Source organism: Apodemus sylvaticus, chromosome 6 (genome assembly GCF_947179515.1).
Source record: "Apodemus sylvaticus chromosome 6, mApoSyl1.1, whole genome shotgun sequence".
Lineage (NCBI taxonomy): Eukaryota > Metazoa > Chordata > Mammalia > Rodentia > Muridae > Apodemus > Apodemus sylvaticus.
In genome coordinates this window covers 13,307,538-13,320,696 of record NC_067477.1, presented here as the reverse complement: position 1 = coordinate 13,320,696, position 13,159 = coordinate 13,307,538, and positions in this window count along the sequence as shown.

The window sequence follows — 13,159 nt, the reverse complement described above, 5'->3', positions numbered from 1 at the left end:
TCCCACTGACAAAGAGAGACTGTTGTCAGGAAGTGCTAAGCAGGTGGATGGATAGATGCAGTGAGAGGAACATGGAGAGATGGCCTAAGAGGGTGAACTTGGCCAAGACATAAACAGCTTGAAGGGCCTCACATTTAGGAAAGAAAGCAAACACGTTGTGTGAGGGCCAGAGTTGTTGTGGCTGGAGGAGGGTCTGAGGAAGAATGGTGGCCAGGCTGCCAGGAGGAAGTGAGGTTGGACCAGAAGGACATAGTTAACAAGCCTGGCTTTGCGTGAGAGGAGGTGGGAGGCCAAGTGCAGGGTCGCCATGATCCTGGTAGGGGCTGCTACAAGCTCAGCTTGGCTAGGGACAGCATGGAAAGAGAGAATGTGAGGGATCCTGCACATGGTTTGAAAATAAAGCCCAGGGCTTCGCTGGGGAGTTGGATACTAACAAAGTGCAGGATGGCGACAGGGCGTCAGGATGCTCGAGAGGTGCGCCTTGGGTTAGGGACCAGCCTCTGGGCAGGTGCTGCCAGGGACAAAGCCTGGATGCAATCAGTTCCCTGAGTGATGGTGGCTCTCCTAGTCTTAGTCAGTCTTCCAGTTCCCCAACCAGGAGGCATCACCAGGCTGGGGAACATTGAAAGGCATCTCAGCTGAGGTGAAGAATGACAGGGTCCTCCCGAGGTGACATAGGTCCAAATCCACAGCCAGGTACAGTGTGCCATGTTTAGACTGGGGGCTCATGAAGTTTGAGATGCTACCTGCCAAGGGCTGTGAACACACACACACACACACACACACACACACACACACGACAAATCTGACTTTTGAAAAATTAGAGGATATGTCTGAAGTATGAAAAAAGCAACATTCAACAGAGAAGCCACAACAGGAATGCATTTTCTCATGACGGTTCAGGGACTTTGGGCTGGAGAGGGCCTGGGTTTGGTTCCCAGCACTGCAGGGCATTTCACAACTATCTATCTCAGCACCATCTTCTGGTCTCTTCAGATACCTGTACTCACATGCATACACTCATACACAGACACACTTATACACACAATTAGAAATAAAATAGATCTTAATTTTCATCTTTTGAGGCAGGGTCTTGATATATAGCTCAGGTTGGTGATGATTCTTGCCAATTTTCCTGGCTTAGCTTCTTTTGTTCTGTGACCACGGAGGTATGATGCTATACCTGCCTTTAAAAGTACAATTTGGGGGACTGGAAAGATGACTCTGTGGTTAAGAGCACTGACTGGTCTTCCAGAGGTCCAGAGTTCAATTCCCAGCAACCACATGGTGGCTCACAACCATCTCTAATGGAATCTCATGCTCTCTTCTGATGTGTCTAAGGGCAGTGTCAATGTACTCATATACATTAAATAAATAAATCTTTTTTTTAAAAGACCAAAAATATATATAATTTTAAGTCCCACATGTTTCAAATAAAAGGTAAACCTCAGTCTGGGCTCTGAGGTGGTCCACAGATGGGCTGGGGCATCTGGGAAATCACAGAGAAAGTCTTCCCAGAGAGCTGTGGGATTGCCCCAATGCCAGACTGCAGACAGTCCTCTGATCCCAGGGAGGCCAACCCGTGAGTGGTCTCAGTGCTGAGCTCCTGTGGAGGTCACTGTATGTGACTCTCTTGTCTCTCAGTTTTCTGCCCTCTCTGATTTTTCTTTAAATAGCACAACAGCAGCAAAGCCAACCGGTTACTTCTCATTTTAAATTCTCACTCTGGCTCCAAATCCCAGCTGAAAGACAAACCCTGTGGCCAAAGCACTCAGTCTCGAAGGCAGCCCCCAGCCTTCCCACACTCCCTTTTGCCCCTACTCTGGACCCAGAGGGCCAAGCAGGGGAAATAGATGGAATTGTCTGCAAGCTTTGTGGATATTCCTGAAGCAGTAGAGGACAGAGAGCAAGGTTCAGGATCTTTCTCTGTCCTGTTCTCCACAGCCACACCTGGCCCAGAGACCCCTCCTCAGATTCCCACAGGTCAGTTACTGGCCCAGGCCTCTGGGTGGCACTACCAGTCCTAGGCTGGAGCTGTCCCTGCCTTGCCCTGTCCCGCCCTTTCCACACCTCTCAGGACTCTTCTCATATATCCCCCTGGGGTGGCAGCCAGGGCCAGGCTTTCAGGAAGGGGAGAGCCTAAAATATCTCTTCTGTTCTGTTCAAAGTGGCCCCATGGCAGGCTGAGACCGCTGCACATCCCACGTTCCCTAATTGGGGGGCGGGGGGAGGTTGGATGGGAGAGAGGACCACTCTGGGAAAAGGCCCTTGTTTGTACAAGGAAGGGCCAAAGGTCTCAGATCCGTGTCACCACAAAGTCTGTGTGAAAGTGACGCTGGCCTTCAGAGAACCACATTAGGAAGAGCTTTATGTTTGTATAGGGAAGGCCAAAGGTCTGGGAACCATGTTACCACAACGGCTGAACAAACGAGAGACTGTCCTTCACGCGTTGGGGTGGGCAGCGTGGGTAAAGAAGCCATTGGAGGAAGCAGGGCCTCATTCTTTCTGTGTTCACACAGTAAACCAGCCCCTGCCTGGGCCTCTGTCCCCCTTCCGCCTCCTCATGCACCCCTGAATGGGCCTCTTCTGCATGCCCCTCCTGCTGAGGGGGTGTAGAAGACCTTCACCGCCCTGACACTAGGGAGCCATTTGGCTGAGCCTGGCTGTACGGATGGGAAACTGTATGGAACATGCCGTAGTCTGGACTATGTCTCACGCAGCTGTCTGTGCAGCTCCCATGAGGGGTGAGAGCATCCAGCCACCTGGCTGCGCTTGCTGGGAACGGACGGACGTCAGGAGCAGTAACTGGAAGGCAGGGGCCTAGCTGGGGGAGAGAAACTCTGCAGGCCTGAGGCACCTTCCACCCCATATGACCGCCCCAAAACCTTGCTTGGGAAGGACAAGGACCTCTCTCACATCACCCACTTTTTAGACAGTCCATAACCCCAGTTATAGATTCCTGGCTGTCTTTGGATCCCTTCTCCCCATACACAGTCCTCTGCCAGCTTCCTCTGCCTGGCCTCGACAATGCCAGCGGCTGACAGGGATGGGCAGCGGCTGACAGGGATGGGCAGCGGGGAGGAAGGAGCCCCCAGAACTCTGGTCAGAATGTCTGCACAATGAGCTGTGAACGTCGGTGTTTCCAAAAATCTGTTATCGGCCTTCCTCTTGGGCCTCCTGAGCAGCCTGTGTTGAGGAAGTTTGGGACAAGCAGTATGGTTCCTGGGACATGAGTTATGACAAGCCTGTGGCTTCGTGACTGGAAGGACTGAGGCCCTGGAGGAATTTATCACTCTGAAGAGAGCCTTCAGAGGGCTTCATTAGGCTGAAAACGATAATGGATAGCCTCCCCTTGCCTGCATTCATTCACAACTGGCTCGCCTCTTATCTTTTTGCTACAGGAGCCACTCTGAGGAAATGCAGACATCCCAGGGATGAACTGCTAACTGCTGCAGAGTAGGCGCCTTCCAGTGCTCTTCCTCCTCCACGTTGGCCAGGGAAGGCCAGAAGACCCGCCGGCAGGGGGCGCAGCCAGCTCGCCAAGAGCAGGGGCGCTAGGCGGGGCAGGTGTGCTGCCCGGGGAGCCAGCGGGGCCCAGGGTGGTAGAAAAGTTGAGGCACAAGAAGGGGGAGTAGGGGGAGCCCTCTGGGGCCTTCAGGCCCGCACTGCCTTCCAGATAACCATATCCGGCCATGCATGGATACAAGCCAGATGCCGCCATCTCCCCCACTCTGTTTCTTTTTATTTTAGAAGTGGTTTAAAGAGTAACATTGACTCTTAGGCACAGCACTTTAAATGCGAAGTGAGTCCTTCTTCCAACCCAGTCCTCCCCGCCCCTCACTCAGCAGAAGTGAATGCTAGTAACAGTTTCTTGTGGGATCTTCCTGAAACATCTATGTATGTGTAAACATAAAAATAGAAAAAGTGGATCTGGTACGTTCCTTTTCGCACTACATAAATGAGTTCATTGTATACACGCTGTTCTGGAGCATTTTTTTCTTTCTTTTTTCTTTTTTCTTAAATCTTACTACTACCCATCTTGGAGATATTTGAATGTATTTACCTCTTTGTTAAACCAAACGGAAGACGGAGTGGGAGGGGCATTTGCTAAGGGGGAGCTCTGCCTTTAAACTTCGAATTCTGTGTCTCCTCTAGCTTCACCACTCCAGCCACACCTCACAGCACCCCCACGCCTCCCCCTCTACCCCGTTTCTGTTCCCAGGCCTTTCACTGTCACCATGCTCTTCTTCCACTATGGCTGCCACAGTGACCGCTGGGGCTGCAGACGGCGCTGACCTTGGTGTAGCCTCACTCCTTGGAACCTGCCTGAGCTTTTCCTGTGGCAATGCCCAGTAAGGTCATGTTGGGGACCCTCCAAGCTTCACCTCCTTAGGGACAGCTGCTCCCCTCACTCTTCTGAGACTCAGCTCTCAAAATAGTCAGGCGCCCGGGTGCCCTGGCTGGGCCTCCTGTTGCCGGGAAGGCCTCCCCTCCCCTGAATTGGCACACTCCTTTGAACCTATCAAGGCCTATCCCTACCTCCACTGGGATGTCATCCAAAGGCCCTGCTGGGGCCCTGTGGCACTCATGCTGCCCAGCTAGAGGATAGCTCATACAGTCTGACCTGACCTGCGTGCTCGGTCCGCCCGCCTTGGACTTTTGCGCAGGGCTGGGGACTCTGCTTCAGCAATCGTGGCCTGTTCTTCCCTGTATACATGTTCCTTCCACTAGGCATGTAGCAGAGTGGAACACGTTACAAGGTCTGCTCCACGTTGCTCCCACTTCAAAGGCCCAGTGACAAGGTTAGAGAGGGGCCAAGAAGGGTGTCCAGTGCCCTGGTGTCTGTCTGTCTGTGCTTCCTTAGCTATAAGACATGAACATTTAGATACGACCCTCTTTTCAAAACTCTAGTTTCTTCCTCCAATATGGGAGCTGAAGTCCACACTCACTATCCGTTCAGACACTCTTTAGAACCTTCCAGATTTGCCAGTGGCATTCCCGGTGCTGACTGGTGGCTTCACCAGCAAGCATGCTGTGTGACTTCTATTTTCCACTAGACTCTGCATAAATGGCCAAGCCTGAACTTGTTGGGGCCTTTTGTCCGGGCCAGACTCTACAGGACGCACTTGTGTTCTGACAAGTGGCAGAAGCGACCAAGTAAACAACGGGATTGAACTCTGGGGCAGAGGCAAGTGGCCACATGAGACATGGGCCTCTCAGTGTCTGGGACAGCATAGGAGGAAGACCCCAGGGTAGACATGTCCTTGAGCAGACAAGAAGGGACAAAGGGACATCTGGCCTTGCCTTAGTGGACAGCAGCTTACAGTGGGCTTTGGGTTTTATTTTAACTGTATCCAAGGTCAAAGGAGATATTAAGGCCCGGGCGGGGAATGCAGGATTGTGTGCCCAGCCCAGCAATGGGCTCCACAAGCTCATTCTGCACTAGTCCATAGACTCCCATGGCCAGTTCCCAGGTTGAAATTCCTGGACCGTCAGTGGAGCCTCTTTTGATTTGTTCCACAGACTACACTGTTGATCCCACGGTCAGATCTGTCCTCCGTGCTGTTCCCCAGCCTTGCTAGCTAGGCGTATAGAAAGCGTCTCAGCCTCCTTTCTGAGAAACAGCCACCGCAGATGTTCCTACAAAGTCAGGGCCAGGGAACACACGAGTGCCCCCATCCGTGTCTGCAAAGCCCTCCCCTCCCCGTCTGCTTCTGTCTCGACAAGTGGGGGCTGGGGGCAGGGGTGGGAGGCTGGGGGAGGGGAAGACAGGCAGATGTGGAACCTGGGAACACGGCCAGGGCTTTGTTTCGGACAGTGTTCTCTATCACAAGCAGAACTAAGGAGCGTACAAGAGCAGAGAAGCTCCGAGATAATTTGGGGCTCCAGGGTCCCCACAGGCGGCCCACTGGCCAATCATTGTCAGGATATCCTGAGCAGGTGGCCTGGCTGCCCCCACCCTTGAGAAGAGGCTCCTCCGTCACCCTGAGGCTCAGTGGGTACATTCCATGGTTGTAATAAGGACAATTTGGGCAGGTGGTGGTAACACACTCCCTTGTCCTTCTGCTTCAGGCTCTCCCTGTGGCCCACCCGCCCCCAACCCTTTTGAGAGGGTTTTGAGATCAGCATATAGTGGTTTCTTAGCCTCCTCTTTCAGATATAATGTGGTGGAGATCCATGGAATATGTGACAACTGTTCAACAAAGACCTCGAAACAGGGTGCCGATGTCCCTGACTACAGATGGGAAGCCAAGTGGCTGTGGGATCCTTGGAGTGGGAGGCAGACAGTTGTGGCACCCTTCAAATCACATGTAAAGGGTGACCACCTCCTTCAGTTTCCTGGCAACCCAATCCTGCCTGTGGAAGACTAGCATTTAAACACCCACGGTTGTTCTCTGGGCCAATCTATAGCTTTACTTTGGAAACTTCTCCAATGAAGGAGAGGGTCTCGTTGTCCCTAAGGAGCATACAAAACAGCCAAAGTTGTGTCCATAGCCTTGGCAGGATGAGGTCAGGGAGGTGACAGATCCTGGCTAGACCTGGCCATGATGGTAGAGGATCTGTCAATAGAAAGTTGTGCCCTTCCAGGCAGTGGTGGCACATACCTTTAATCCTAGCACTTGAGAAGCAGAGGCAGGCAGATTTCTGAGCTTGAGGCCAGCCTGGTCTACAGAGTTCCAGGACAGCCAGAGCTATGCAGAGAAACACTGTCTCTAAAAACCAAAAAGAAAAAAAAAAAAAGAAAGTTGTGCCCCTCACTCTTCTTAGATGAGAGGAGAATAGAGCCATTGCTTCTGCTAGTTATTCAACCCAGATAGAAGGATAGGGATGGATAGACAGACTGTCTCCCTGAGGTCTGCCATATGCCCTTGGTAAAGGGTTGGGGAAGAACAAGGGTCTTGTGGGTCTAGGAGATGGAAGGCATGACCAAGCAGGTGGTAATTAAAGGCAGAGGGAGAGACAGGGCAGTCCCTGCAGGGTCCCCAATGTGTGGCAGAGCCAAGCACATAGGGAGGGGGTCCTCTGGAGGGCCTGGCAGAGGGGTCTGAGAGGAAGTTGAGCCTCAGAAAGGCAGGACAGGCAGGTCTCTAATACAGCTGCCAGGGGCTATGAAGTTCCTGGTTCCCCTGCCCTGCCACTCAGCTGTCCCAACTCTGCAGTTTCAGTGGCCCTGGGAAGCACAGGCCTTTCCTGGCTCAGAACCAGTCACGAGAGGTTTTTCTCTTTAGAGCAGTGTTGTAGTTAGTTGAATCCCTTAACTGTCGGTTACTGCTCCCCACACAGACAGTTTATTAAAAACTGGGCCAAGTTAAAAATACTGGCATCGAGGAAGTGCAGGCACCCCAAACTACCAAAAAGCCGCAACTCCTCCCAGGGGAATCCCTGCCCACGGCCTGTGTGTAGCCCAACTGGCAGGCAGCCCGTTAACTGTGTGGAAAGGGACAGAACAGCCCCTCCCAGCAGCTCCAGCTCCTTTCTGCCTGAACTGAACACCAGCCTGTGACCAGGCCCAGTACCCCCGGGTGCTAAAGAGGTCTGGATTGGGGTCACAGGGAACCCCTCCCCACCTTGAAGTAAAGGCAGGGTTAAACACATTCACATATCCCTCTACCACCCAGTCCTTAGCACTGAGATCCAAGGAGCATCATGACTTTATAGAGGAGTCCCAAGGAGGGGGTCCTGTCTGGCATGGAAGGGACTGAGGGGTGGGTGGCTACCAGGTGAGAATCTCTGGTAGTCCAAACAAGACCCCTGTGATGGTCACGACAAGAGAGATACACCTTCCCTGTATTCTACCTGGCTCTCTGCCCATCCATCACACATTAAGTCAACAAACGCTCTCCGGGCCCCAACGGTGTGTCCAGGATACAGACAAGAACCCTGGCACCAGCCAGGCCTTTCAGAGGCTCTTGATACTTCCCAGGGCACAAAGTGGCTCACTAGCCTCTGAGGCGGAGCGTGACCAATGTGCCAGGTTCTGTGTAAATAAAATCAATGTGAAACCACTTTGAAAGTTAAAAGCACAATTAACGCCCAAGTGTGCCTACTACAAGGCCAGTGGCGGAGAGCATCCACCAGGCTGGGCTCCCCAGCACGGCTGTTCCCTTTGCCAGTGGCACTAGAGGCGCAGATGAAAGGGGCTCATGGCACATTGACTCACTGCCTCGTGCCGCGCCCCCCCAACCCCCTCCTCGCCCCTGCGAATGCTGCAGACTCAGTTAAAGAGCTCGTGGAAGGTTCAGATCCTCGTCTCCCTAACAGACCAGAGACTCACAGAGGAGCTGGATTTGCCTCATTCAATTAATCATTTAGGTGCTGGATCATCATCTGCAGCCTCTTCAGCCCACAAACACCCTTGGGTCCCTCTGATGTTAAGTGAAGGCTTAGGCTCCCACACACGCATGCACACGCACGCGCGCGCACACATGCAAATACTCAACTGTGCGTATTCTCTCCAGCCCGGAGCCCTTGGATACCTATCTCATCTTTCCCTTTCCCCCCCCCCCCGTGGCCACAGTTGGTCCTCCCCAGTTCTGCATCGCCCACTCTCCAAGACCCTACACTCCCAGAGGCATCCACCCAATCTCACAGTGCCTTCATATTCTTTTCTTTATTTTTAAAGATTTTATTTACTTATGGTATGTATATGAGTACACTGTAGCTGTACAAATGGTTGTGAGCCACCATGTAGTTGCTAGGATTTGAACTCAGGACCTTCAGAAGAGCAGTCAGTGCTTTTAACTGCTGATCCATCTTTCTAGCTCCCATGTCTTAATTTTCTTAATCGATGTCCCTACAACATTGGGGACCTACGTACGGGGAGTAGGTCTCTCTCTGGGTATCTGGAGTCCCATTGATTGTTGTTTGTTTTGTTTTTTCATGAAAAGGATTGAAGAACGGTGCTTACGGACATCAGGCAAGAGGCCAGTCCTATGAACAGCTGACACGGGGCCAGGATTGGGGACTGGAGCACAGTCGTTAAAAGCACTTGTTGCTACATGCGCACGTGTGGGGATAACACTAAACTCGGGGGAGTCCTGAGGGCTTCTTTAACTTACAGAACGCCCACCCCTGGCCCTTTGTGTCTAGACCTGGTGAACCCCTGGGCCATCCCCTGGGATGGAGATCAGATCTCTTGTGAACTGGAGCTTCCTCCACTGAAGTACATAGCTTCTCTACTAGCTTTTAGTTTACAGCCCAGGTACTGATACCCCCAGGCCTGTGGGGTAACTGGGCCTGCTGTCATCTGTTTTTTTTTTCCACCTCACCCACTTTGCTGTAAATAGTCCCTCTAATAAGCTCTCTCTGATCGCACCATCTTGCGCGAACCATCTGTCTTGTGCTGAGCCCGCCTGGGAAGCCCTGATTCACACAGACCTCCCCAGCTTTGCCTGTTAGCTCACAGGGTCTGTTAACTCTTGCTGTCAAGCAGGGAGATGAGGCCCGGATCTCCAGAAGTGGATCCTGGCGGTGGAGTCCATCTGAGATCATAGGTGCTGGTTCTAGAGGCCTTGGGTCCGGGTCTCTCAGGGCATATGGAAGCCGGCTGGTGGGCTGCTGACTAGATTTGTTATCAGACTTTCCACAGTGCTTTCTCACCCTGCCAGCAGCAGAGCATCTTGTTGGAGGCCAGACTCTTTTTAAAAAGTGCTCATCATAGGCCGGGGGCTTCACCCTCACTGGATAGCCACCCCTCCATCTCCCCACCCCCATCCCATGACCTCCACACCCCTGTATCAAATCTTAAAGATGCTGTCAACAAGAAAACAAACCGAGAGAACCCAAGACTTGGTGTGGAGATGGGGTGCTGGGGCTGCCCACATGCCACACCAGGATGGGGGAGGGGGGTCAGGGGTCGGGTCTTGCTGCTGTCCCTCAGGCCTGGGGTCAGAATGAAGTAAAAGACAGTTGGAAATCATTGGCCCATTACAGAGGTTGATGGAGAGTATTGAAGAGAAACTTGCGGAGGAATCAATGTAAGGCTGAAGGCAACTAACTCTTCCTAGTGAAGAGAAGCTCACTTGCTTCGAGGACAACTTCTGAGGGGCCCCGGCTCCCCAAGCAAGCCCAGGACGTCCCTGTTGATTCCTTCATAAGACGCTACAATTCGATTCCGCACCAACTTAACGAGAACCCACTGTGCACTAAATTCATAGCTTGGAGCCCTGAGAAAGCTAATTTTCCTCCCAAGTCCAGCTCATTTGTGGGAGAGTGGAGGGAGATTCCACTGCTCTGTGGAAAAACCTCTCTGATCCCTCCCGCTATCATGGTTGGTTGGTGAAAGGGGCTTGGGCCAGGCAGGTCGTGGCCAGAATGGGGTTAGTATCTGGGATGCCAGTAGGGCTCAGACTTGGGACAGGCTTTGGATAATTAGGGGTGTGGGTGGGGAATCAAAGCTGAATTCCAGGGCAGAAAAAAAGAGAGAAAGGAAATGAGGCATGGTGTGTGTGTGTATGTGTGTAGTGTGTGTGTATATGTGTGTATGTATGCATATATGTGTACGTGTGTGTATGTGTGTATATGCATGTATATGTGTGTAGTGCAAGTTTGTGTGTGTATGTGTGTGTGTATTTAGTGTGTGTGTATGTGTGTGTGTAGTGTGTGTGTGGTATGTGTGTGTAGTGTGTGTGTGTGTATGTGTGTGTGGTGTGTGTATGTGGTGTGTGTGTGTGTGTGTGGTGTGTGTGTCTGTAGTGTGTGTGTGTGTATGTGTGGTGTGTGTGTGTGTGTGTGTGGTGTGTGTGTGTGTGTGGGGGGGGTCAACCCAGAACCTGATACTGAAGTAATAATAGGGGATGGACTACTCAATCCCAACTCTGGTCCTTCTCCTTGTTTCTAGTCTGGGCTTGTTACTATACATTGGGGGGTCTTTGTGCATGTGTGGGGGACCCCTTGCATGAGTAAGTTACATCCTTACACCATCTGTGTCTCTGAAGTTGAACTCAGGTATTCAGACTTGGCAGCAATCAATCACCCTTACTCACTGAACCATGTCGCCAGCCCCTCTGAGCTTTTTGATCAGTTTTAGCTTGTTTGTTTTCAATTTTTGTGGTTTAGACAGTCTCATTATGTAGCCCAGACTAGCCTCAAACTCTGTCTCCTGTGCTAGGGTTAAAACTGTATGCAACCACGCCCTGCTTTTCTTTTCTTTTCTTTTTTTTTTCTTCTTCTTATTTTTTAAAAACAAAACCTTACTTCCTTGAGGGTTCCTGGAGGACTCTGAAATAAGCCTCTACAGTCTTTCTAACAGGGCTTCACTTCCCAACATTCTAGTCCTACTCTGTCCGGTCCTTGCTGTGTGACCAGTAGAAAATCACTTGCCCTCTCTGAGCTGTGTTTCTATTGTGTGACTAGGTGGGGAATGGCAGAGCTGGAAGCTAAGAGGGAGAGACATTTCTACACCTGGATCACATTAAAGATCATCAAAAGTTTGGGTTTGGGTTCTAAGCCACCCAGTGTGTGCATGAGGTAGGGGGGTGGGTCAGCTCAGGCTAGCACCCCCTTGTCCCCCTTGTCCTGTCACTGGCTGGAGCCTGACTGCAGACTTGCTAGGTAGGGCCTCCAGGAGGTACAGAGCGTCACCATAGGAACGGTTCCCTCGCTTGCTCGCAGGGAGAGCGGTTCAGAGGAGGAACCAGGCGCTTGGTGGAGGGAGGCAGTGGGGGGCTCTGGATGTGGTCTGACGCAACTGCCACCCACATCCCCAGTACAAGATCTGGGTTGTGACTGAACTAAGTGGGAACAGTGGTGCAACCTAGGGGACCCTCCTGGAAGGCTGCTTGGGGCGGTCAGCCGCCCCTGGGAAGGAGCGGGCTGCTGTCGGAGAGGGACCTGCTGCTGGGGCCAGTTGCTAGGACACGGGCTCATTCTGAGGGGCCCATGGTAACCCTCAGAGAACACGATGCGCCTCATTCATTTATTCATTAATTCACTTAATCCGCAACCAGCTCACGGGCAGGGCTGCAGGCCACCAGCCGCGAGGTACAAGGAGGAACAAGATGTCTCTGGTCCTGCTGAGGTCAGACACATGTGCACAGTCCATTAACACCGGAGCGAGAAGATGTGTTCTGGCCAGTGATGAGGCCACAGGCAGGCTCGCTACCGGGCCAGAGAACTGTAGGAGACGGGGCGGGCGGCGCGGCGGCGCGGCACCGCTAGTGGGCAAGCTGGCTAAAGCTTCTCTCGCTTTTCTTGGGGACCGGGTGATAGCCTTCTCCATTCGAGAGATTCTCACGTCCGTCCTGTACCCCAAAAGCACATTGAAAACAGTTTTTTGAATACAATCGAATGAAAGTGGAAATGTTTCCTTACAAAACTGAAAGAGAAAGAAATAATCTTCGATTCCTCGAGAGCAGTGTTTTCACAGTCTTAAACTTGACAGAACTTCCTGCCAAGAGCTGGGGGGTCGGGGGGAACGGGACCAAACCACCACACATCACTGTCTTTTACAGACAGTGCAGAGCCATCGAGACTTCTGCTCCCACCCCCGCGTCCCCCCCCCACCCTAAGAACTGATCTGGGGCCAGGAGGAGGGTCCTCTTTGCCCAGGTTCCTGGAGTGAAAGGAGGACCTTCTGGCGACTAAGAGCAGTCTCTGATCTGGTGGTCTTGGCCTTTGCTGTCTCTCACTCTCCCCAAACCAAGCTGGGTGGCTCCTCACTGGACCGGTAGGACATCTTGGCTTTGTTTCCAAGACTTCTGATCAAGTCTGGGCAAGATGCCCCTGCCACTACAGCCTGTACCAACGCCATTGCTGGAGCCGTGGTCAAACGACTCTGGGACAAGGCAGATTCTGATTCTGAAGCCGTTGTTTGCCGAATTAGGACAGATTTTAGTTCCAAATATTGAAGCTTTTGCGTTGTGCTCCAGCCTCGCGATTTTGTTTGTTTGTTTGTTTGGGGTTTTTTGTTTTGTTTTTCCCCCCATTTTAATCCTGTGGGACAAGCTAACTAAACCTCTATTCTTTGTCTATCAGTTTAAAAGAGTGCTCCACCCACTTCTCCAGCCTGTGCCCCTTTCCCTTCCTGGGCACACAGTAGGGTTTTTGCTGATTCTGAATAGACGAATATTGCTTTGAAGGAGGAGAGCCACTCGCTGTTTTATGGGAAATTAACTTCTAAGAGAATTTGTGATACATGGAGAATGATTGCAGTCTTGGC